Here is a 24,744-nt window from a genome sequence, read left to right as displayed (position 1 = left end):
CCCAGCAGTCTGTGTTTTAATAAGCTTTCCAGATGAGCCTGATGCACAGTCAAGTTTGAGAACCACTGTTCTAGTTGGTTAGCACTGGCAGAATCATGAGAGAGATGGGAAAAAACTAGGGGGTTGGGGATAAAAAAAAAAAGGAGGGGGGAGACGTTGGGTAGCCAAAGAGTAAGGCTTTGCAAGGAAACTTTGGGGAAGGTAAAGAAAGAAGAAAGTAAACCGGACACTGGGCCTTCCGTCCCAGCAGAAGGGCAGCCAGGCACTTGGCAGGAAGCCTTCCCGGATAGAGATGAGCCCTCCAGCCCCGGCACCGGGAAGAGGGGCTGAGGAGGTTCAGGTGCAGCCTATTTGGAATGCTCTGTTTTTTTCAGATAGCTGGATGAGGGAGACGAAGTCAATCACTCCAAGTCACAAGATCAGGAGGGCGTGGAATAACTGGCTGGAAAATGCCCCTCCAGATGATATTTCTGCAGCTCAGAAGAAGACATTGACAAGCAGTTCATTGCAGATACAAAGAAGGGAAATTCTGAAAAGTTTCTTTCACAGAAGAGATGGAAATGCAAAATCACAGCACCATATCCATTACTACTCGTGTAAATGTGTGCAAAATGCCATGGGGGACTTCTTTTCCTTTTTCCAATGTTGAAATATTTCAAGCATACAGAGAAATATAAGAAGTAATATAACCAAAGCCTTGCAATCACCACCAGAAATAGCAAATATTAACATATTGCCACTTTCATGTCGGATTCTTTATTTTTTTTAAGATTTTATTTATGCATTTATTTATTTATTTACAGCACATGCGAGCAGGGGAAAGGGCAGAGGGAGAAGGAGAGAGAGAATCTCAAGCAGATGGACACCGAGCTGAGCACAGAGCCCAAAGTGGGGCTTGATCTCACGACCCTGAGATCGTGACCTGAGCAGAAACCAAGAGTTGGTCACTTAACCGACTGAGCCACCCAGGCGCCCCTCATGTCGGATTCTTTAAAAATAAAAATAATAATAATAATAATAATAATAATAATAATAATAATACAACCTTACATGGGCGCCTGGGTGGCTCAGTCGTTAAGCGTCAGCCTTCGGCTCAGGTCATGATCCCAGGGTCCTGGGATCGAGTCCTACACCGGGCTCCCTGCTCAGCGGGAAGCCTGCTTCTCCCTCTCCCACTCCCCCTGCTTGTGTTCCTGTTCTTGCTGTCTCTCTCTGTCATATAAATAAATAAAATCTTTAAAAAAAAATAATAATAATAATACAACCTTACAGACACGGCAAAGTCCCCTTTGCCTCCCTTTTCCTTCCTCCAAAGATGCAGCAGCTGTCCTAAAATTGATGGATATTCTTCTCATAATGTGTTCATACTTTATCACATATGAATTACTCATAAGTTATACTAACAATGTTTTAAGTGCTTCTCAACTTACGTAAGTGGTGTCACACTGAACCTATCATTCTGGAACTTGCTTTTTTCACCTAACGTGATGTTTCTAAGGTCTGCTTGTGTCGCTGGGTGAAGATCTAGCTCATTCTTTTTAACTGACGAATAACATTAAACTGTACAAATAGACCACAGTTCATCCATTAACCTACTGATGGACATTGAAGTTATTTCTAATTTTTCCCTTGTCACAAATTATTCTCCAGTGAACCCCCTTGAGCTTGTTTCTCTAGAGTATGTCCCTAGAAGTGCGGCTGCTTACCCTTGGGAGAACACATTCCCAGTTATACACATGTTGCCAAATCGCTCACAAGCTTGGCTGAACCAGTTCATACCTTCACCAACGTGGATACGATACATCCTAACATGTTCCTTCTTCCACGTGCTCTTGGGTTGTATGCTTTCCTGAATGTAAAAGCAATTATAAAGATTTTTCTCGTTCATTTCTGACCTTTCTCCTCCTACCTTTACTTTCTCTTAAAGGCTTAAGTTCTTCAGACGTGAATTCTTCCACCACCAGGGTTTTCCAGATCCTGAACCCAGTGGCCCAGAAGAAATGACTGGTATGTGCATTGTAAGGTGACATTATGTGTGTGTTCGTTCGTGTGTGTGACTCTGTCTGCGTCTGTGTGTGTAGCTCTGTACCAAAGCCAGCAAGAAGACGGACTGGGAAGGGCAGGTCTTTTACGGTGTCTTCTCAACAATGCATAAAACCGGGAGAAGAGTACCCAGTGCGACTTAGAATCTACTCTCGTACTCCAGGTCCTTTCCTCCCCCTCTCTTATTTGGTGTGGGTTAGGGAGAGACCTGTCCCAGGATGTCACCCTACTGCTCCATCCTCCCTGCTCCCTGCTCCCCACCAACCTCCAAATACTTCCTAAGCCATGGAAACACATGGGAGAGGGAAAGAGGGGTGCTGCTGCGTGAGGGAGGGGCAGTCCCATGTGATCCATCTGGGGGAAAGGGCTGACTTTTTGGCCCTGAGTCTAACAGCTCTCTGTCCATGCCAAGGGCTGCCTCCTGCATCTGGGCCTGTAGGATTGGGAGAGCTGCCAAAATCCTAGACTGGGCAGTGACAGAGGACAAACTAGATCCTGGCCACTGACCCTGACCCTCAGCCCAGGGCCATACAGAACCGGTCTGGGGTGCCTTCCCTCCTGGGCCCTGAAGCAGGGAGCCTTTAAGGCCTCTGAAATAGACTTGAGAAGAGAGGGGATAGATTGAAGGGACCACCACAAAATCACCTGTCTCACACTAAAAACATTTCAAGATGCAGGACCCCAAGGTGAGGGGAAAATTTCCAGTCACAGTTCAGTGGAAGTATGGAGGGCCCTGATCCAAGGACTATTTTTGAGTGGGATTTTTTTCCCCTCAATACTTTATTTCTTTTTTTTTTTAAAGATTTTATTTATTTATCAGAGAGAGAGCACAAGCAGGGGGAGTGGCAGGCAGAGGGAGAAGCAGGCTCCCCACTGAGCAAGGAGCCGGATGCGGGGCTTGATCCCAGGACCCTGGGATCGTGACCTGAGCCGAAGACAGATGCCTGGCAGACTGAGCCACCCAGGGGCCCCTTACCCTTAACACTTTAAACAGTGTTTGTTCGTAGGGGGTACTGTATTTATCCCTTTTCAAAAATATGAAGCCCGAAACCCTTGGCTTCCTTGTCCCACAGACTCTTTTGGCCCTAAACAGCTTGCCCTTATGGGCAACAGGTGGCTTACTTCAGGCTGGAGGACATCGGTGTGCCAAGAAGGTCCCAGCAGAGACCTCACCTCTGAGCCCTGGTTCACCAGCCAATGAAGATGAACGGAGGTGACGTCAGTACATCCTGTTTCCCAGCCCAGCCCAGCCCGAGAGGATGGGACCAAGTGAGGAAAAGAGCCAATGTAAGTGACGGATGCCATGACCGATGTTGGTAAAGAAGTGGGGTAAGGCAAATGAGTCAGCAGCAAGTTTAAGCAATGAAAATTGCACCACAGGGTGTTTCTCAAATTCTTGTCTACTTTTAGAAAATATGCAATACCATTCAGTTGAGCGTCTTGCTTCTGAAATAGCTACAGAAAATGTTAAAAATGCTGTGGGTGCACTAACACACACAATAGTTAACAATTGTGCTGCGTGCCCCTCAGCAAATCTTTAAGGCTGGCTGTTCTTAGTTTCCTCATCTGTAATATGAGGGGAATGCGTGAAAAATGTCTCTGGAGATTCCTTCCAGTCTAACATTCTGTGATTTGGTATCATGCTCACATTCTTAATTCCCAGGCTGGGTGCACACAATGCCAAGACCACAAGTCAATTCAGTTAGTGTGGACAAAATGTCCTCTCCAATCAATTCTTTGGCACAGTGTCGATAAAACAACTAGTTAATTGACACAATTTTTTATTTCACAACTGGCTTCTCTGGCATCTTCTCGACCAGTCCCTCCAGGGGGGTGTCCTGACATGCTGCATGTCTGGAGCAGTTATAAGGTGTGCCCTGGGCAATTCTCTATTACTAATGAACTACTGAGGTTTTGAAATGATTGGGGAATTTTTTGTCAATTAGAAGAGAGTCAATGTATCCCTATGATAATGCCCATGCCACTCACTTGCACTCTGATGTTCTGCCCTATAAGGAAGGAAAAGGGGTGGACTTAAAGCTTCCAGACAGGGATTGCCTGTAGCCCTGAGCCAAATCAGGGATGCCCAGGGGAGGTTGTCGTATGTCGTGCATGTGAGTATCATCCATCACCTGGAACGTGGCATTTGAGGACGACTGATAGAGACTCCTGATACATAGTTAGACAGCAAGTCACTGGAGACCTGGGCCCCGGAACAATCTGATCTAGATGTGGACTGCTGGCAGTATCCCATGATCCAGCTGCAAGCCAATGGAGAAAGAAAGCATTGAACAGAGTACAAAATGAAAGGCCTGTCTCTTGGTCCAAAAAACATTATTTCACCATAAGCTGCTCATAGCTGGGGAGGGGGAAGGGGTGTGAAATAATGTTTACTGAGCATGTACGTGCCAAGTCCTGTGTCAGACACTCATGGCAGGTTTCAATGCTACCCGCCGTGTAACTTTCTGTTCTCGGCTGTCCAGTGGGATTTGCACTTCCTCCCCATTGTGGTTTGGAATATTCATGTAATACTCGGGCCATGAGTTGTGAGTAGAAGCAATGTGTGTCAATTCAATGCCGGGGCATGTAAGTGCTAGTTTTAGACCCTCCAAAGCTTTCTCTCCCTCTACCATGGGGGCTGACAACAGACAGTGGCATTTCCATCATCAGCCTGAGTCCTGAGCGGCTGTGGAGCAGAGCCCCCAGCCAACTGTGATGCATGTGAATTACACATCACATGGGAGGATATCACAAAACTTGGTTGTGGGGCGCCTGGGTGGCTCAGTCGGTTAAGTGTCTGCCTTCAGCTCGGGTCGTGATCCCAGGGTCCTGGGATGGAGCCCCATGCTGGGCTCCCTGCTCAGTGGGGAGCCTGCTTCTCCCTCTCCCTGCTGCTCCCCCTGCTTGTGCTCTCTCTCTCTCTGTCAAATAAATAAAATCTTAAAAATAAATAAATAAAACTTTTAAAAATAAAAGCCACTAAGATTTTAGGGTTGCTTGTTACTATAGCACAACCTAATTTTATGCTGACTGATACAATGTTTTATATTACATAGTAACATAGTGAGAAAATGTGAGCTTTTGAATTAAAAAGACTTGACTGGAATCTTAACACTTAATGACCTTGAACAAATCCATAACTTCTCTGGGTCTCAGCTTCTTCATCTATAAAACAGTAGCGATGATTCCTATCTCATGATGTTATTAGGTTTGGAAATAGTATTTATAAAGTACCTAGCACAGGATTTGGCACAGAGTAGATGTTCAACTGTAAATTATTTTAATTTCATTAATTCCTCAAAATAGGCCTATGAGTAAACAGAGACCACAGGAGTATAAGAGAAGAGATAATTCGGGCACCTGGGTGGCTCAGTTGGTTGAGCGACTGCCTTCGGCTCAGGTCATGATCCTGGAGTCCCGGGATCGAGTCCCGCATCGGGCTCCCTGCTCGGCAGGGAGTCTGCTTCTCCCTCTGACCCTCCTCCCTCTCGTGGTCTCTGTCTCTCATTCTCTCTCTCAGATAAATAAATTTAAAAAAAATCTTTAAAAAAAAAAAAGAGAAGAGATAATTCATTATTGATGTTTCGAATGCCATGATATGTTATGGAGAGCCCTGTGAATGTGTGAAGTTATCTGTGCCCATCCGCCCCTGAGCTGAGAGAAGCTCTAGAATGGAGAGGTGGCCCCAAGGATACCGTTTCCAATTTAGCCTTTCTGTTGCCAGAGGAAAGGCAGATTTCACCTACAGAAGTGATTCTTGATACCTTCGGCATATAAAATAAAAATATGACAGGGGTGTAGGCTAGTATCATTGTTAACGTCACTGAAGCTTGTTATCCCACCAAGCAAGGTGCCAGACGAGGTCTTTCCCAAAGGTCCCATGAGCTAAACTCTTCTCTCAAATCAACGTATTAGTAGCATCATGCCCACTTCGCCAGCTCAGCCAGGACCCAGGAATAATCGGAAGAGCAAAATGCAGAGGAACGGAGAGGAGGAGAATATACATGGGGCGGGGAGGGGGGAATTGAGGGGCCCTTTCCCTCCTCCTGATCCCCACCAAGCCTGGCCTGATACAGCAGCAGGGGCATGACCGGGCAGGAAGTGGGGGGACCATCCCTTCCCTCCCCACGCTGGTCACTCTGAAAACCATTCCGTTCCTGAGCCAAAACTTGCTACAATTCCCACTCATATTCAACTCAGTGGAGTATGATGCCTCCAAACCCCGTTATCTCCAAGGTCTGCTCCCAGATCTCTTTTCCTCTGAGATGCTACACCATGGCCACAAACTTGGTATTACGACCTACCGTAATGTTTTACATAACATGGTAACATAGTTACTCTGGAGCCCTGTTGAGTTTCTCAATTCTGACTCTGGGACGGAAGCTCTCTGGACATATCCACATACATGGCGTGCAGACAGTCAGGGCCCCAAGGAAGACCTGATGACCCTGTCATCAGCAGTAGGTCAGACAGGAAGAAATGGCTGACCCCCCAAGGTCCTTGTTGAATGAAAAATAAACAGATGCCCAGTTCCAACAAATCACGACATGTTTGGGCAGCTTTCACACTGGCCAACAATCTTCCCCTGACTTGCTCCCAATTAACTTTTGACTTTTCCCATGAAGACCCAAGGCCCTGTGAGAATTCCCACAGCCAGTGGAGTGACTGATCTGCAGCAAACGGGTGATTCTTCTAAGAAGCACGTATTAGATGCACGTGGATCTGCGCTCAGAGGTTTACAGCATCCTAGGAATTGAAATAAGATTGTGACATTGGGTCCTGGCAAGGCCAGTCAACCTCATCGTGATCAAGATCTCAGATTGCACCCTGATCCAAATTAAAATCTGTGAAATGGCTTCCGTGACCATGAGCAGAATAAACAGTGGCTCATGGGAGCCAAGTATAAAATATTCAGGAACTTTGTGAGTCAGTTTTTAAACCATTGATAGCTTGAAATCTATAATGGTAGAAGTATTTACACCATGAAAATTGGCAAACTACAAATCAGAGCTGGTTGGCTCCCTTCCTTCCTCCTTCCCTCCCTCCCTCTCTCTCTCTCTCTCTCTCTTTCTTCCTTTCTAGAGCTAGTTTACCAAGGTATACATGGCTTTTTTTTTTTTAAGATTTTATTTATTTATTTGTCAGAGGGAGAGAAAGAGCGAGTGAATACAAGCAGGGGGATCGGGAGGCAGAGAGAGAAGCAGGCTCCCCGATGAGCAAGGAGCCCCATGCAGGGCTCGATCCCAGGACCTCAGGATCATGACCCGAGCTGAAAGCAGATGCTTAACCGACTGAGCCACCCAGGCATCCAGGTATGCATGGCTTTTTGCAAAGCCATTTCTTTCACTGGAAAAACTATGCAGCGCCTGGGTGGCTCAGTTGGTTGAACGTCCAACTCTTGGTTTCAGCTCAGTTGTGGTCTCAGGATTGTGAGATCAAGCCCCACATCGGGCTCCATGCTCAGCACGGAGTCTGCCTGAGACTCCTTCCTCTCACTTCTGCCCCTCCCCCTATTCTTGCTCTCCTGCTTTGGCGCTCAAATACATAAAGAAATAAATCTTTTTAAAAAAATGAATATTCAGGGCGCCTGGGTGGCTCAGTCGTTAAGCGTCTGCCTTCGGCTCAGGTCATGATCCCAGGGTCCTGGGATCGAGTCCCACATCGGGCTCCCTGCTCAGGCGGAAGCCTGCTTCTCCCTCTCCCACTCCCCCTGCTTGTGTTCCTGCTCTCGCTATGTCTCTCTCTGTTAAATAAATAAAATCTTAAAAAAAAAAAAATGAATATTCATTGGAAAAGCTATTCCAGGGGTAGAATAAAAGAAATCAGCTTTGTATATGGGAAGAACATAGCCCTCTAAAACCTTAGACCACTATGAGGACTAAAAAAAAGTAATATTGATAAAAATTTTGACCAGATAAGGGGCTGTGGCTTCAGCCCCTCTGTTGAGATGGTAAATGGAAAAGCTTTAGCTGACGTGAAAACAACTACATGTAAATGCTGAGTTTTATAAAGCTGCAGGAGTGGGCAGAAGCGCTGTAGGAAGCCTTCCTGAATTCTCAGGAGAGCAGTGGTCTTCCACGGCTGTGGATGGCAGGGAGCCGTCTCTAGCTGCCAAGCCTTGCAGAGAGGCGCTGACACCTGGGACTCCCCTGACAGACCCATGCTGTGGGGGCTGTGCCGGGAGGGACACAGAGCTTTGAAGCATCTATGGTTAGACTGCGTTGTGTCCCCTCAACATTCCCACAGTGGAGAGCCCCAACCCCCGATGTGACTGTATGTGGAGATAAGGCCTTTAAGAGGGTAAAGTTAAATAAGGTCATAAGGGTGGGGCCCTACTCCAACAGGACAGGTGTCCTTACAAGAAGAGAGAGTGACACCAGGGGTGTGCACACCCAGAGGAAAGGCCATGTGAGGGCACAGAGAGTAGGCGGCCATCTGCACTTCTCACCAGACATTGACCCTGCTGGCACCTTGGGCATAGACTTCCAGCGTCCAGAACTGTGAGAACCGTGAGAATATGAATTTCTGTTACTTAAGCCACCCAGCCTATCGTGCTCTGTTAGGGCAGACCTCGCCAACTAACACAATCTACAACGCACATCGCTTGTTTTCTGGTTTTGTCTGCTTATTGGTCAATTTTGCAGTGTAAGACACCTTTCCATAATCCTTCAGACCCTCTTGACCCTGCCTGAGATTCTCAATGGTCCCAGTGACCCAACTGTGATGCCAAAGGGTACAACCCCTTTGGCTGAGTCAGAACATTGGCAGATTACCATAGCGGGGAGACAGAGGTTGAACACGGGAGAACTCCGCTCCATCAGCCTCTAGTTGTAGGATTGTGGGCAAACTTTCATCCCCTCTGTGTCTCCGCGTCTTCACCTGTCAAATGGGGGCAAAAATATTATCCTCCCTTATAGGATTATAGTGAGGAGAAAACAAGATAACGTAACAACAAGCCCATAGCATAATGCTCTGTGAGCCCTCCTTCCTAAGGCCCAGGCAGCCTGGGGTGCAGCCTGGAGGGGAGCCGGGTCTGCTGGCCGTGGCGGTGGTGGGGGTGGGGGGTTTCCCTGGGAGGGCAGGGTCTCTCCTCTCTAGGGGACCTGCACTGTGGAGGAATAAGTTAGCTGGCTGGGGCGGCCCCTCTTGGCACCAAGACCTGCCCCCCGTTGAATTCTTCTCTCTCCTGATTGTTCCCAAACAGGATGGGAACGTCCTCCTCTGGAGAACACTGTGTATCTTAATAAATAAGATAATGAAGTAAAAGGTTCAGAGAGAACCTGGTTCTCAGCATGCACTCATTAAACGTTAACAATTTCGATCTACTCACTTCCCAAAAGCAGTTTTCACCTCACCCTGCAGAGCAGTTGTGGCCACAGGACTGAGGCATAATTTGGACCCTTTTGATAAGAATGGCACTGAGTAACTTTATCAATCAACTTGGTTGGGCTTTTCTTTCTTTTTTTTTTAAGATTTATTCATTTAGGGGTGCCTGAGTGGCTCAGTCGTTAAGCGTCTGCCTTAGGCTCAGGTCAGGATCTCAGGGTCCTGGGCTCGAGTCCCACATAAGGCTCCCTGCTCAGCAAGGAGCCCGCTTCTCCCTCTCCCACTCCCCCTGCTTGTGTTCCCTCTCTCACTGTGTCTTTCTCTGTCAAATAAATAAAATCTTAAAAAAAAAGATTTATTCATTTATTTGAGAGAGAGAGAGCAAGCGAGCCCATTTGGGAGCAGGTCCCTGCTGAGTACGGGGAGCCCCATGCGGGCTTGATCCCAGGACCCTGAGACCATGACCTGAGCCGAAATCAAGAGTTGGATGCTCAACCAATTGAGCCACTCAGGCGCCCCTGCTTCAGCTTTTCTAAGGGGAATTATGGAAAGGTGTCTTATACTGCAAAATTGATCAGTAAGCAGACAAAAATAGAAAACAAGCAATCTGTGTTGTAGACTATGTAGATTTTGTTCATGCCAAAGGCTTCTCCAAGCCTTCCCAAACATCTGGGATTAAACAGGCTGAAGCATGGCCCCCCCTCCGCCGCCGCCACAATGACCCCAGCCAGGGTGTAGTGAAGCCCAGCAGTGGTCCTTCCTGCCATCCTGATCTTCCTCACCACACCGGCTATGTGGCTTTACTGAACTCCACCTGGCTCGCCTCAGGGCTCTCGTGTCTCGTGTCCTTCACCGTGAGACTTGTGACCTGGGAGGGAATAGAAAACAAAGCTTGCCCTGACCAGGACAGGAGAAGTAGGTTTGCAGCAGGAAAGGGTTCCCCTTACGGGTGGTCTGGACCCAGGGGAGTTTGCCTCACTGAGTCAAACTCAGTGAGCTGCCACCTTTGGGCCCTGTCCCTCCGTGTCTGACACCCCAGGTCAGACTGAAAACCTCTTCCAGACTGTCAGCTCTTCCAGTACTGCTCTTTTCGTGTCCCCGGGATCATGCTGAGCGCACAGGGATGCTCAGATAGAAGTCACTTTTTGCTCTGTGTCACCTTCGGGTTAAAAGTCTTTAAAAGCCCTGTCCTGGGATGGCCTGCTTTGTACCTACAGAAGAGCAGGCTTCGCAGAGTCAGATGACATGAGGGGTCAGTTTACAATCTAACCTTATCAGGGACCCGGTTGCAAAGGGACCTTTCGATGGAGATTAGAGATTAGAGATAACGAACTCAGCAAAGAGCTGAGACTGAGAAAGGAATTCAGGTAAGGAAAATCTTCCTGCTGATTCAGAAAAAGGCAGTCACAAGTGTCGAATATTCTGGAAATCTCACACCTTACTATAATTTACTCTCTCTCTCTCTCTGCAGACTACAAGGAAACAGGGCTAAGACACAAACAAAAACACAAGAAACCAAGCCTTCTTCTGAGAAGTTATAAGAGGTCGGGAGAGGTCCTTAATTAAACATCGGAGATCAAGGCAGGAGAAAAGCTCCCAACCAGGCCTCTTGACAGATCCGATCAGATTTGGCACACAGCTAAGAAAGTTAAAAGATTCAGGGTCGATGAATTCTCCCCAAGCCTAAGGCAGACCAGGATTACACTAAATAAAGGATGGCAGCATTGGTAATGAAGATGCTGGTTTACACTTCGGTGCTGGCGTTTCTTTGGATCTAACTCCAACTGCATATCCTGTCTTAAAATAATATTTTTTCTTCTTTGTTCTTGGTTATTTTAACAAAAAGCTCTATTTTAATTATTGAAAGAACACCAATGCCACTAAAAAAGCACACTTCAGGGGCGCCTGGGTGGCTCAGTCGGTTAAGCCGCTGCCTTCGGCTCAGGTCATGATCCCAGGGTCCTGGGATTGAGCCCCACATCGGGCTCCCTGCTCAGCGGGAAGCCTGCTTCTCCCTCTCCTCTGCCGCTCCCCCAATTCGTGCGCTCTCTCACTCTCTCTTTCTCAAATAAATAAATAAAATCTTTAAAAAAAGAAAAAGAAAAGCACACTTGAGTTCCTAATGCTTTCAGGGAACCAAGCAATTCAAGCCCGGCTATCCGGTGGCAGTTTGTTGTAAAGCACTGGCGAGGAGCCTCAGGGGACCTAGACGATCGCTAGATGTGAACCCACAGAGTTCTGGTAAATGCCATAATGCTTGACCAATACTTATTAAGAAACCCCACCCTGGAAGGGACTAGATATAAAAGCCTGAAAACACTGATAGCCAATGTTCTAAGGACGAGTGAATGAACAGTGAGGGAGGATCAGACACAGCATTACCCTGTGGCGATGCTCGTGAGTCTTGGGCAAACATGGGAGCAAATGGTCCAGGCCATGTGGCCAGAGGGAGGCCCGGGACTTCTGGCATATCCCATTCCTCTGGCTCCATCTGTTTAGATGGAAGGGATGACAGGAAGAGTCCCTCAAATCCTCACCTACACAAAGCGCTACACCTTCTGCAGAAGGCCGAGATGCTCTGTGCCGTGTGAAGTCAGACCCCTTGGAGCGAGATGTCGGGGTGCTGAGATATCCTGGGGCAAGTCCCTTGGCTCCGAGATGTAGAAAAGGAAACACTGGGGTCCCGACAAAGAGATCGCAAAGTACCCTGTGTCAGAAACACTTATTTCTCACCGAATACCCATGTACTCCCCCACACTGCCAGGCCTCTTCTCCGAGAGGGGCCGTGTGGCTGAGAACAGACATGACAGGTGTTGTTTCTGGACTGAAGCCCGGAGGAGCCGACCTCTGACACACCAGCTCTCTCTTTCTTGCGTCCTCCACCAGCCCACGTCACACCACTACAAGCCACCACAAGCCTGGGAGTTCCTGCAGGGTCGCCCCTCCTGGTCTAGCCTACGTGTCCTACGTGCCTGGTTCCTGTGTCCGTCCCAGCAGTCAGACTAGGAGGCCGATAACCTCTTCCAGTGACGCTGGTGGGACCTTGAGGAAATCGCTCTTCTTCTCTGGGTATCATTTTCCTCACGTGGACACTTAAGAGTTGGGTAAGTTGACCTTTCTGTTCTGTCATTCCCTGGTTTTGTGTTTCTGAAACCATCAGTGTAATACTGCCTGGAAATTATTAGGTACTGTTACTAGTATTTGTCTTTCCTTATTTACCTACCTCTCTGCCTCTCCATGCCCCCCGCTCCCAGCTACCTATCCATCCATCCATCCTCCCATGTGACTCCTATTTCATTATAAAGGGGGCTGGGACAGTTGGAATGGTGTTTGGCACTCAGCAGTTTGCCTCCCCTTCCCTGAGCCCCAGGGACCCCAGCCATCCTTTGCTGTGATTGTTAATTTCATGTGTCACCCGGGGTGGGCCAAGGTGCCCAGATAGTTGGTCACACCTTATTCATAGAGAAGCAGGGCTTCTGAGAGGGTGTTTTTGAATGAGATTAACATTTAAATCAGTTGACCTTTGAGAAAAATAGATTGCCCTCTATAATGTAGGTGGGCCTCATCTAATCAGTTGAAGGCCTGCATAGAACAAAAAGACCAACCATCCCCCAAGTAAGAGAGATTTCTCCAGCAGACAGCCTTCAAACTCCAGCTGGAACGTCTGCCCTTCTGGGCCTCCAGCCTGCCAGTCCGCCCTGCAGATTCTGAGCTTGTCGGCTCCATAACCCCATGAGCCAATTCCTTATTATATTATCCTTTTGGTTGTTTCTCTGGAAAGCCCTGACAAATACATTTGCTCAGGGAAAAGTAGAGTGGATCCCTGGGCCCAAATGTGGAGAAAGGAGGGGAGCCAAGCCAGGGACATCCCAAAAGGACCAGCAGCCCAGGTCCATGAGTGGTTCCCCCCACCCATTTTCCAAAACATCATGCTCCCCGACATATATCTTTTAGCAACCAGTGTGTTAGTGGCTTGGGGCTTTAGGGCAAAGCTCCCCAAAGCCTGCTTGCCACAGGTCACAGCCACCTTCTCTCTGTGGGCCCTGCCTGAAAGGAAAGACTGCTCTTGAGCTGGAGAGCAGGGACTTAGGTGGTGGTGAGACTTGGTGAGCTGTTGACCAGTACAACCTCAGGATCAGGGATGACAAGGTCTGCCTCCCCTGCACCCTGGGTTGCCGGGAGGATGAGCACGGGTGTGAAGTGCTGGGTGAATGGGAAAGTGCAATGCAAGTATGGGGTGCTCTCACCCGAGAGCCATTCATTTCACAATCCCACTTTCTGCCCAGAGCTGTGCTGGGGATGGAAAGCCAGGAATGAAAGATGCCATCGGTTCTCAAGGAGCTCTCCAGACTGGGGGTGAGAGAGACCCACAGACAGGGGAGTCTAAAAGGTGTGGTGAGTGCTATAATAGATGCATGTCCTGGGTGAGATGCTCATGGTCCGGGGAGAGGGACTCCTTCCTCATCCCAGAGTGGTGGAGGAGGGCTTCCTGTAGGAGGTGACCTTCCTGAAGGATGGGCAGAATTTAGCCAGACAAGGAAAAAGGGGGAGTGTGTTCCAGGCAAAGGGACCTATAGGAGCAAAGGCATGGAGGTGTGAGAGAGTTGACAGGTTTGTAGTTATGGCCCCCAACACCCAGCAGCCAAGTTTTGGGCCAGAAACATGAGGAACAGAGGACAAGGGTACAGCCTAGAGGATGTGAAGAGGCAGGTGGAGGCTGTTTCTGGTCCCATGAGGACCAGGCCCTGTCAATACATCATCCCACTGTCAGTGACCCTCCCTCTCTGCTGACACTGGCTAGGACCAAGAAACCACTGGACTTCCCCACAGCCATGGCTCGCAAGGTGGGATCTCATGGAAACCTCCCCTCTGCACCCAGTGCAAGAATACACACACACACACACACACACACACACGACACTCAGACACAGCAAAACATGCTCAGAGACATACATGGGTGCAGAAATGTAGGGTCCTGACCTAAATTTCCTAACATAAATATAAAAGGGCACACACCCCACACACTCACAAACACACACTAAAAATTCGAGGTCCTGCTCAGAATTTGCCAACACAAAACAAGTGCTGTCACAGCCCCTGCCCCTCAGAACAGTCCCTCCCTCCCCACTGCACCCCCTCCAGACCCAGAGCCACCCACCGTGCCCTCAGCCAGTTAGCAATCCCAGCATCCCATGGACCCCACTGCCCCATCGCCCCCTCCCGAGATGGCTCTGCCGGATTACTGGCAGAGTGAACAGAGCTGCAGAAGAGTAAGCAGCTATTGTGCTGTGCTTTGCAACCCACTCAACTCCCCAATTTTTTTCCTGGAGAATACTTAGCAATAAAGCCTAATTTATGAAGTCCCCACAGATCTGAACTTTCCGCAGAATTGGCTGCAGCTTCTAGTGGGTTAGAGTCACACTGGAGTGGAGCAGAAGGCAGGAGCTGCGCCGGGGAAGGCGGGCAGAGGAGAGTCACAGCCTGGGAGCCACACCAGGCCAGGGTCCCCAAACCACCTTCCTCCCCCCCCCCCCCCCCCCCCCGCAGGGAGCTGAGAGTCACCCAGAGCATGTTGGGGATGGGGTAGGGGGGAAGGGTGACACGGGGCACAGAATGAGTCCAGGAAGGCAGAGGGGCCTGGGGATCTGTGGTTCCTGCGACCACCCATCACTGCTAACACCCTAGACAAATCCAAAAACTCCCCAAGCGTGTCCACCCTGCTTCCTCCCCAGGTCGCAAGACCAAATATGGTTTAAGACTATTTCTCAGATTTTCTCAGGTCTGGGGCACCTGCCCTGGGGTCAGACACTCACACCCCTTCCCCATCAGGCACCCCCAGAGGGCAAAAATAAGAGGCTTAATTCTCCTTGTTGAGAAAATGGAAGAGACTTCCCCACCCCCACCCCTTTCCCTTGTCTTAGAGCATTGACTTAAGAAAATTCGTCGTCGGTAATTGGAAATGCTTTCTCTGTCTCTTTGAAATGTATGTAAATCTTTTCAAAAGCTAAATAAGCCTCTTGCCAGTTTTATGACCCAGGCCTGCCTTTCTCAAGGACCCAGGAAACATTTCTTTGGAATACAACCATCTGGGAAGACAGCCCCCCATCTCCTAGTTTCTGTGGGAGGGTGGGACCCTAACTTCGGCTTCAAGTTGCAAAACTCGCTCTTGTCATAGAGATGAGAAGTTTATTTTGAATAAAAGTAATTAGCAGACACAGATGGCCACCCCCCAAACCAGGGGAATCCAGGATGAGCTATGGGGGACAAATGGTGCTATCATGTTTTCTTACCTGATGGGTTGTAGCTGTTTATATAAAAGGGAAATGTCTCTCTTTGTCTTTGCAATCTTTTAGTAGACTGCCTGTGATGTGCATCCCATTCGGGTTTAATGTTGATTGAATAAGAAAACTGGTTTCTTTCTCTTCTACCTTTGTGAAGAGTTGATTGGGTTCGGAGGAGATTTTGTCCCATACTTTCCTAAAGAGAGTTCAGGGCAAGGCCCAGCCTCGGCCCATCAGGAGGAGGGAGTCACCTGGAGGGAGCAGGCTCAAGTTCTCAGCAGCTGGCCCCAGTCCTCCAGCCCGCAGCCTGCCCTCCTTAAGGGGCTCTTTGCCCTGGGTGCACCTAGCTCCCTTTCCTGCATTGACTGGTAATCTTTTGTTTCTCCCCCAGAATCACAGTCCTATTCAGCAGTTCTCTCCCCGCTTTGCATACAAAGCCCGCACACAATAGATGCTCTGCGGAGGCTGCAGATCCAGTTTTTCTCTTTCTGTGAGTTCCCTTTGTTCCCACAGTGAACCCCCATTCATCTGGACCTCATTCATGACTAATTTTTTTAATCACTTTTCTATGCCAAGACTAAAGTGCACTTTGCTTTTTCTGTGAAGAAAGATTATGTCAAGTAAATTTGTCAATGAATTTGCAGGGAAGCATTTAATTGACTGGAGAGTAAGACTTTTCCTGAGCATTTAATGATGCACACTGGATTGTGGGATGTTGATCCTTTTCTCCTTTGTCCTTCCTGCCCACAGCTGGCCAGGAATCCCATGAAGGGTAGATCCCCTCACCTGGTGTCCGCCCCTGGGCTGCCTTGAAGGGCATGGCCCCGGAGAGGCCATTTGGTTCAAGCCTCTGGACTAATTCTCAACACTGGCTGCAGGAGCTTTAAAAATACATCTGCTTAATGCACATATGCCACCCCAGAGTTCCTGCCTTCAGTGATCTGTGGTGCTGCCCAGGGCAGCCGTCTGTCTTAAAAAGCTCCTGGGTGGTTCTGAGGTGAGAGGGGTGGGAACCTCTGTCTCCTCTGTCAGGGCTCTCCCCCGGAGTGAAGAGGCTCCTGGGTGAGGGCTGAGAGGCAGCATGGCATGCTCGGCTCAGGCTGTCTCTACCAGGCTGCTCATTAAAGCTCCCGGGGAGCTTTTAAAAAGTACTGATGGCTGGCCCCAAGCCTAGTGATTCTGATTTTATTAGGCTCAGTTGAGACCTGGGCACCGGGAGCCACTAATACACAACTGGGGTGAGAACCACCTGGACAGGGGAAAGAACCCTAACTACTCAGTCAGTTTGGCGGGACTAGAATTGGGGGGGCTCTGCTGGGCGACTTTGAGCAAGTTAATGAATCTCTCTGAGCCTCCACTTTCTCAATGTTGGAAGGCCGGCACAGCGTGGGTTAAGTATCTCAGTAACTCTCCCTCTTGCAAATTTACTATCAGTAATTAACTGTACTACCAATACAAATTCAGTCATTATTAGTAAAAAGGCACTGCTTTTTGAGATGAGGAACCGAGGATGCCAGGGCCTCCAGGTCTCTGGGAAGACCATGACAGGTGCTCCTTATCTCAAAAAACCCCATTTCATGGTGCTGGCACTTTTGAATCAAATTTCGGTTCATTAAACCCTCCCTGTAATTCACCAGGGGAACTCTTCGTACCTATTTAAAGTCCTGTACGCTCGATCTTATCGCAAAGGAAGGAATTCTTTTCTATTAGAAATAATCATATTTGTATCCCAGTATAAATATGAAGCAGCTTGCCTCAGGAAATGAGCATCAAACTTAAAATCCGATCGTGTGGGTTCTACCCAATTTGTGTGCCTTTGGCCAACGCCCCTCACCCCTTCCAGCCTCCATTTGCTCAACTGAATTTCAGATTGAGGACCTGAAAACCGGGGTTGAAAACACCGCAGCTCCTAGGAAGGGTGCGCGCTTGCGCAGCTCGTGCCCGACGCCAACGTGCTGACGTCAGCAGGCGGAAGGGGGCGGCTCGCAGCGCTGCCAGAGTGCCGGGTGCCGACAGCCCACCCCGAGCGCGCTGCTGGGCCGGAGTTCTGCCAGGTGTAGAGGAGGCTGAAGATCACAGAGCTGTGGATTCTGCCTGCCTACCCTCAAATAGACTGTGGTTTGGAAGCTCAAATAAGTCACGCACACAAGGGACTCTCACGCCGTGGGAAAGCCGTCCTGCTAGGGGCCAGGGCAGGCGCGCTGGAGGAGGTCTTACTTTTAACTGTGTCTGGAGGAGGAGCGGAGTGGGGGGCATGGGGCCGGAAATGCTTCGTCCCAGTGGCCAGGATGCCTAGGATGTGAATGGGGAAGCGATGTGAGTGAAGGGGGTATAAAGAGAATCGATGGGACATAGATGGGAAAGGCAGGCCGGCAGTTCCTGGGGGGCCGTGGATTAGTTTAGGGTGTTCCTACAGGTGAAATCGCAGGTTTTAAGGCCTTCGGGACACATTGCTCAAGCAGCCTCCAGGAAGGATGCTCTAATGTACACTGTGCTGGCAGTAAGGTGGGTGCCAGCAGCCTTGACCTTGACTTGAAAATGCAGGACAAGCAGGTACAGGGGCTGTGAGCTGGGGTGGAGTTTGTCACGCCACTTCAACGAATCCTTCCCAGCCCCTAGGCTGGGTGTGGGCGTGCAAAGGTGGACAGACACATCCCTGCCCTTGGGGAGCTCCGTCTAGAGGGATAGACAGACCATAGTCTAGAGGCGTGGGCAAAGCTGGGGCTCCCTTGAAAGCTACAAGCAGGTTTTTGAGCTGGAAAGTTTGTCTTTCCTGAGTCCTTCCTCTTTGAGGCACTGCACTCACCTCCACGGTGTTCCCAGGTTCCACCAATTGTCGTCAGCTTACCTGGCTCTCAAGGGACAGCGACGTTTTTTGGTTGCATAGCAGATGACACAGCTTTCTGCCACATTCCTTGTCCCAGCCACTTTCCTTCAGCCGTGGGGGAATTTCTAAGGTGCTTGTTGGTTTCAGCTCAGCTCCCTGTAAGTGGTATAGCCCGGCCTTCTCAGGTCCACAGGTAGGGAAGCCAATGGGGGGGGGGGGGTTCTCATCTGGGGAGTCTTGCAGTAGGCATCCAAGGCCTTAAAATAGGCATAGCTGTTAGTCCAGCCTTTAGGAATGAGCGTAAGGAAGTAAGTGTGAATATGTGAACGATTTATCTGCAAGATTATGCATGAGAGCATTGTTTATGAGATTAAAAAAATCATCTAAAAGGATCTAAATTTTCCATAAGAGATAGGTTAAATAATTTATGGCATACTTGCACAATGCTAGCATTACAAATTACATCATGATCATGGGAGAATACTTAATGACATGAAAAGAAAGTTGAAGACAATTGAAAATATCACATTGCAAAACAATATGCACTGGTTGATCCTGTTTATGATAGCAAAAAGTATATATGCACATATAGCAAAACACAAGAAAGAGGGAAAAGTTATGCATAAAAAATATAAAACACTGGTGATATCAGGGTAGGGGAATCATAAGAAATTTAAAGTATCTTCTCCGGATGTTTTCTACAAGACGTGTTCATTACTTGTATAATCAGAGTATAAGATACTCTATTTTTTAAAGTATAATAAAGTGGTATCTCCCTGGGCACAGGACAAGACATGCCCAGGCTGGGGCCAGGCGCTAGGGAGCCACATTTCTGGGAGCAGGCCCTGCCCAGGAGGGTCCTCCAGAGCTCCTGGATGCTAGACCATGCTGCTTAGCCACTCACAGTGCCACGCAGCAACCCCACTCACGCGATGTACTGCAGAAATGTGCTTGCCAGCCTTGCCTCAGCCCTGGGCACGCAGATCTTCCCACTCATCAGCCTCCCTACAGGCTGTGATGGGACAAACCAGGACTCAGGCCCAAGAGTCGCATAAAGGCAGAAAGGGTGGATTTTGTGGTCACTGTGTTGCATTCAGCTGAGCAGGCACATTTGAACTTCCATCCCTGACTGCTCAGCCCCGTACAAACCCAGTGCCTTCTTCAGGGAGCCTTCCAGACTGACCCCACTGTGCAGTGTGCTCTGAATGCCCCTGCTCTCATTAATAAGTACCATGTGTAGAGTGGTTACCGTGTGCTTTACCTAAATGAACATGAGCTACCATCACAATAACCCTATGAGCAGGCCCTACAATGCTCTCGTCACAAATGAGGAAGCAGAGGCAGATGGAGGGTAGGTAACTTACCCCAAAGCTCGTGCTAATAAATGGCAGAGTCAGGATTCAACCCCAGGCAGTGTGGCCCTAAGGCCAGCCCTCAGAGACACCGTGCCACACAGGCCCTCTGACAGACAATCGATGTCGCCAGTCATGTTTCCATGGTGATTTTGAATTGTTCCCAGATTGTTCCTGGAAGACTGAATTCCTTACGGGTCCCTGAGGAGGTGCTGCACACCCAGCATAATTGCTACTCTAACTGCAGGAGAAGCAGGTGTGTCCTCTTGAGCTAGCCTCTAGCTGCTAGAGACATGTCTACGGATGATTATGCAAGGAGCCTGGTAAAACACCTCCTTCAGGGACAGGCACAGCGCTGGAGACTCTGGAAGCCACAGGATGCATCAGGGCTCAGCCTTCTTGTAGGATTGAAGGCTTCTTGCTTTCTTTCCGCAGCATCTTCCCAAATGCCTGCTCAGTCCCCAGGTTCCTGGGGAGGGTCCAGCTCTACCTAGGATCATGGCCCTGGTCCTTCCACTCCAACTGGGAGGAGAGATTCGGTGAGGGAAAGAGCATGCAGCCCAGAGCGTGAGCCTGTTGGAGTCGACCTCTTGGCTGTCACTTCTTTCTTCAGAGTTTCCAGGCTGGATTCCAACCCAGGATGGAAGAGGCTGTTACCAAATCTGGGCAAATTAGCACAACCATATTAACAGGGGTTATCTCAGTGTGGGGGTGGGGGGGAGATTAGGGATGGCTTTTTTAGTGGCTTTCTTCTTTGCATTTTCAAATTTTCTGCAATGAACATGATTATTTGGGCAATTAAATAGTTAAAGGCAGGGGGTGGTGGCGGTACTGTTCTTGCTGCGTTCTTCCCAGGGCTCTCCCCGCAACCTTCTGTAGACTGCTAAGCTCCAGGGCACCCTCTACTTTGTGGGTCTTCCTCCGAGCCCCTCCTGACCTTTACCCCAGCAATCCTCCCCTTCTTTCACACCCTCCCACTGCACACGACTATACTGTAACCTTACAGATTACACAGCATTTCACAGTTCCCCACAACCTGCTGCACCCCACAACCCCAATGTCGTAAGAAGTCGTCTTTCCTGGGCACCTGGGTGGCTCAGATGGTTAAGCGTCTGCCTTCGGCTCAGGTCATGATCCCAGGGTCCTGGGATGGAGCCCCACATCAGGCTCCTGGCTCAGCGGGAAGTCTGCTTCTCCCTCTCTCTCTGCCTCTCCCCCTGCTCATGCACACACTCTCTCTGTATCTCTGTGTCTCAAATGAATAAAAAAAAAAAAAAAGAAGAAGTCATCTTTCCTATCTTTGGAGATGATGCCTGGAACCATATCTCCATCCTTGGCCCCTCGCGCGGACATCAGTCCCCAGTTCACTGCCAGACATCTGCAGCGGGATGCTCCAAACAGCCATGGTCACAAGCATCACTGCCCCAGCCTGCCCTCTCCCCTCCACGCCCAGGCACCTCGCACTTTCCTCGCCTCTGACCGCAGCACCGTCACTGACTTGGTAGGCATATGGAATCATGGCTGCTTTTCCCTCCTCAGGTTGGGCATTCAGTGAACAGGGAGGGCTGGTGTTCTTGTCTTCAAAATGTCTCTTGGCTCTTCTCCTGTCTCCCTACGCCCCTCACTCAGGCTCTGGAACTATTGCAGAGGTCCACGACGAAATCTTACTCATTCTTTTCATCTCCAGGATCTAGCACCGGGCCCAGCCCATGTATGCTCTTCATGTATGCTTCCTGGTTGAATGAATAAATGCACAAATGGGCAAAAAAAAAAAAAAATCTTTTCTAATTTGTCTCCTCGATTTTAGTTTTTTCCTTGCAAGCCTTCCCATATTTCTCTGCCAGTTGACTCTCCCCAAATGGAGACTTGGCCCTGTGAATCCTTCACATGGTGCCTTTAATGGCTCCCACTCTCTCTCAGGTCCTTCAATATCCAGCCCCTCTTTAGCTTCCTTTGTAAAGGATTTGATCTCTCTCCTTGAGTCTCTCCTCCAGCTGACCTGGCCCTTCAGATGGGATCCTATGGAAGGTAGCAGACCTCATGGTGGGCTCTCTGTCCACCCGGGACACTGTCTTGCTCCACTTCACCCCAACCTGTAAGACATACGTTTTCACGAAGTCACTGTTGTTCGCAGTCAAGAATGGATAATCCACGGATATTTATTGAGGGCCAACTATGAGCCCACTGCTAAAACCTAGGGATACAAACATTTGCTCAAAACTCCATTTCACAGTTTATAGAGCCCTTACTATGTATCAGGTCCTGAGCTGGGATGAGCAGACCTAGTCTTGATCCTCATGGAATGTACATTCTCATGATGCAGACAGAAATAGAGACAAATTTATAATTAACTGATTGATTGATTATACTTTTAGATTGGTTCTATGTAGAAATAACCGGGGTCCTCTGACATGATAACAGGGGGAACATCAGTCATCAGCAGAAATAACTTAGAGCACTCACACACCTGACAGGCATTTAGGGAGCACCTGCCACATATCAGGTGCTGTGACAGGGACTGGGAACAGGGAGGTGAATAAGATATGGTCTTTGCCCTTGGGGAGCTCACCCGTAAGAGGCCACGTACATACCAAAAGATCCAATCCAGTCCCCCCCCATACACATATTTAATATTAATTTTATTTCATAGACCTATTATTTGGCTGAAGTATCCAGTTGCTTTTTTAGTCCAATTTATAGGCCTGTTTAAACTCCTCCTCAATGTAGTTGGAAAGGCCTATTTCATACAAGAGAAGCTTCTTAGGATTACCTAAAGTCAGAACAGAGATTTAACCGTTATCTGCCTTTCTTCTCCCTCAACAGAGCAACACCAGTGGGTCTGCAAAGCACAGGGCTCTGTGAGGCCACCTTCAGACCCCAGTGCGCCCTTGTCAGCTGGCAGCTCATGGCTGACGTCAGCGTCGAACCACAGGGGCCACCTTGACTGACAGCCATGGCATCCAATGACACCACTTGCCGGGAGAGTCCTCGGACCATTCTGAAGCTCAGGCTCCCGCCTGTAACATGGGAATGAGACCCGCCCTACCTCTTTCTGTGGGTCACGGTCAAAATCAAACGAGATCATGAAAGTGCTTTGAAAAAGAAAAAGCAGTATTGAAATATAAAGTGCTAGATTACCTTTTTTTTATTGTGACGGTTGTCAGCGCTCAAGTTTTACTATTTAATAATAAGTCAAGATTATCAGAAGCTTGATAACACACCATAGCTGAATACAGCAAGCGTTATTTGTTGCGTACCCAAGAGCCATTTCTACTCTCCTTCCAAGCTCATGGGGAACCGTAATTCTTTCAGGTGAGGACAGAGCTTTTCTTCATCCACCTTGATCTGCCCCAGCCCCAGGGGGAGAGTGATGACTGGTCTCAATCAGTCATGGCAATCACATTCTACTTTGCCAGTGATAGGGGTGGGCGTAAGTCCCAGGTCTGGTCAATGAGAAATAAGGGAAAATGTGACTTCCCTGCCCCAACTTGAAACAGAATTTCAAGATAAGAAAACCTTTTGCCTCTGTCTTACTGGGCAATCATGTGAGGACATGATGCCTGAAGGGGTAGAATCTATCTTGCAACTGTGAAGCAATAAGCACAAGGACACAATGGAAGAATAGAAGATCAGAAGGAGCAGGATTCCCTTCTTCTTCCCCTCCTCCTCCTTCCTCCTCCTCCTCCTCCTCCTCCTCCTCCTCCTCCTCCTCCTCCTCCTCCTCCTCTTCTTCTTCTTCTTCTTCTTCTTCTTCTTCTTCTTCTTCTTTTCTTCTTCTTCTGTTTTGCTTCTGAATTTTATTATAGAGTCAAACAGACAAAGCACAGTCAGATGAGGAGACAGAACATTTATGTGTGCATGTCTTAGGCAGAAAAATTGTATCTGAACCAACAAAATCTGTTCATACATACATCAATGTGCCTTTGATCCAGACATGTTTAGAAGGAGCAGGATCCTTGATGATGCCACTGAGCTACTACGCCTGCCCTCCTCCAGGCTTCTGGTTATAAGAGTTAACTAAATGCTGTTGATGCTGAAGTCACTGTTACTTGCATCCATTTGCATAGGTAAATTGGTGCAATCTCTACAGAATGTAACTTGGCATATATTTCTATTTGATATATTTGAATGTACATGCCCTTTGACTCAACAATTCTCCCACAGAATTACCAGGAATTTCTTCCACAGATATAGTTACCCATAGGTAAGTATAGTTACATCACTATATTTATTCATATTGAAATGTAATTACATTAAATATTAATTAATTTAGGGGCACCTGGATGGCTCAGTTGGTTAAGCGACTGCCTTCGGCTCAGGTCATGATCCTGGAGTCCCTGGATCGAGTCCCGCATCGGGCTCCCTGCTCGGCAGGGAGTCTGCTTCATCCTCTGACCCTATCCCCTCTCATGTGTTCTCTCTCTCTCATTCTCTCTCTCTCAAATAAATAAATAAAATCTTTAAAAAAAATATTAATTAATTTAATTAAATATATTGATTCAAACATGTATGCAACAATATGTAAGATTAATGACAGTACATCCATAAAATGAAATATATGACTTTAAAAAGATTGGCACAGCTCTATGTATACTGGTAGGAAATTATATTCGAGACCATTAAGATATATGTATGCTGGTAAGAAGTGAGATTCTGGATATATTAAATGGAAGAAGTGAGATTAATAGTGGTTGAAGCTGGATGATGGGTATGTGGGGATTTGTTAGGTCATGTTTTCTTGTAAATGTACTATGGAAATTGGAAATTCACCAAAATAAAAAAATTTCAAGACAAGGGGCAGGAGGAGTAGTGTGTTTACTATGACATCATTTGTGTGTGTGTGTGTGTGTTTCTTTTAAGCAAATAGATAGATGAAGGATAGAACATGAATATGCATGGAAGGACACACCAGAAA

At 48.3% G+C, this 24,744-nt stretch overlaps 1 long non-coding RNA gene across 1 annotated transcript; it reads left to right on the top strand.

The window, feature by feature from the left end:
* Positions 1-1,687: 1,687 nt before the first annotated feature.
* LOC135362075 (uncharacterized) lies at positions 1,688-24,494 on the top strand. The gene is made up of 5 exons (XR_010406398.1): positions 1,688-1,836; positions 1,928-2,007; positions 3,117-3,330; positions 10,841-12,473; positions 22,653-24,494. It is a non-coding gene; the product is annotated as an uncharacterized LOC135362075 (long non-coding RNA).
* The last annotated feature ends 250 nt before the right edge of the window (positions 24,495-24,744 follow it).

This window comes from Mirounga angustirostris, unplaced genomic scaffold (assembly GCF_029215605.1).
Source record: "Mirounga angustirostris isolate CCGP_5_RB_7025 unplaced genomic scaffold, mMirAng1.0.hap1 SCAF_12, whole genome shotgun sequence".
NCBI lineage: Eukaryota > Metazoa > Chordata > Mammalia > Carnivora > Phocidae > Mirounga > Mirounga angustirostris.
Note: the sequence above shows the minus strand (reverse complement) of the source record. Positions and strands in the feature narration are given on the sequence as shown.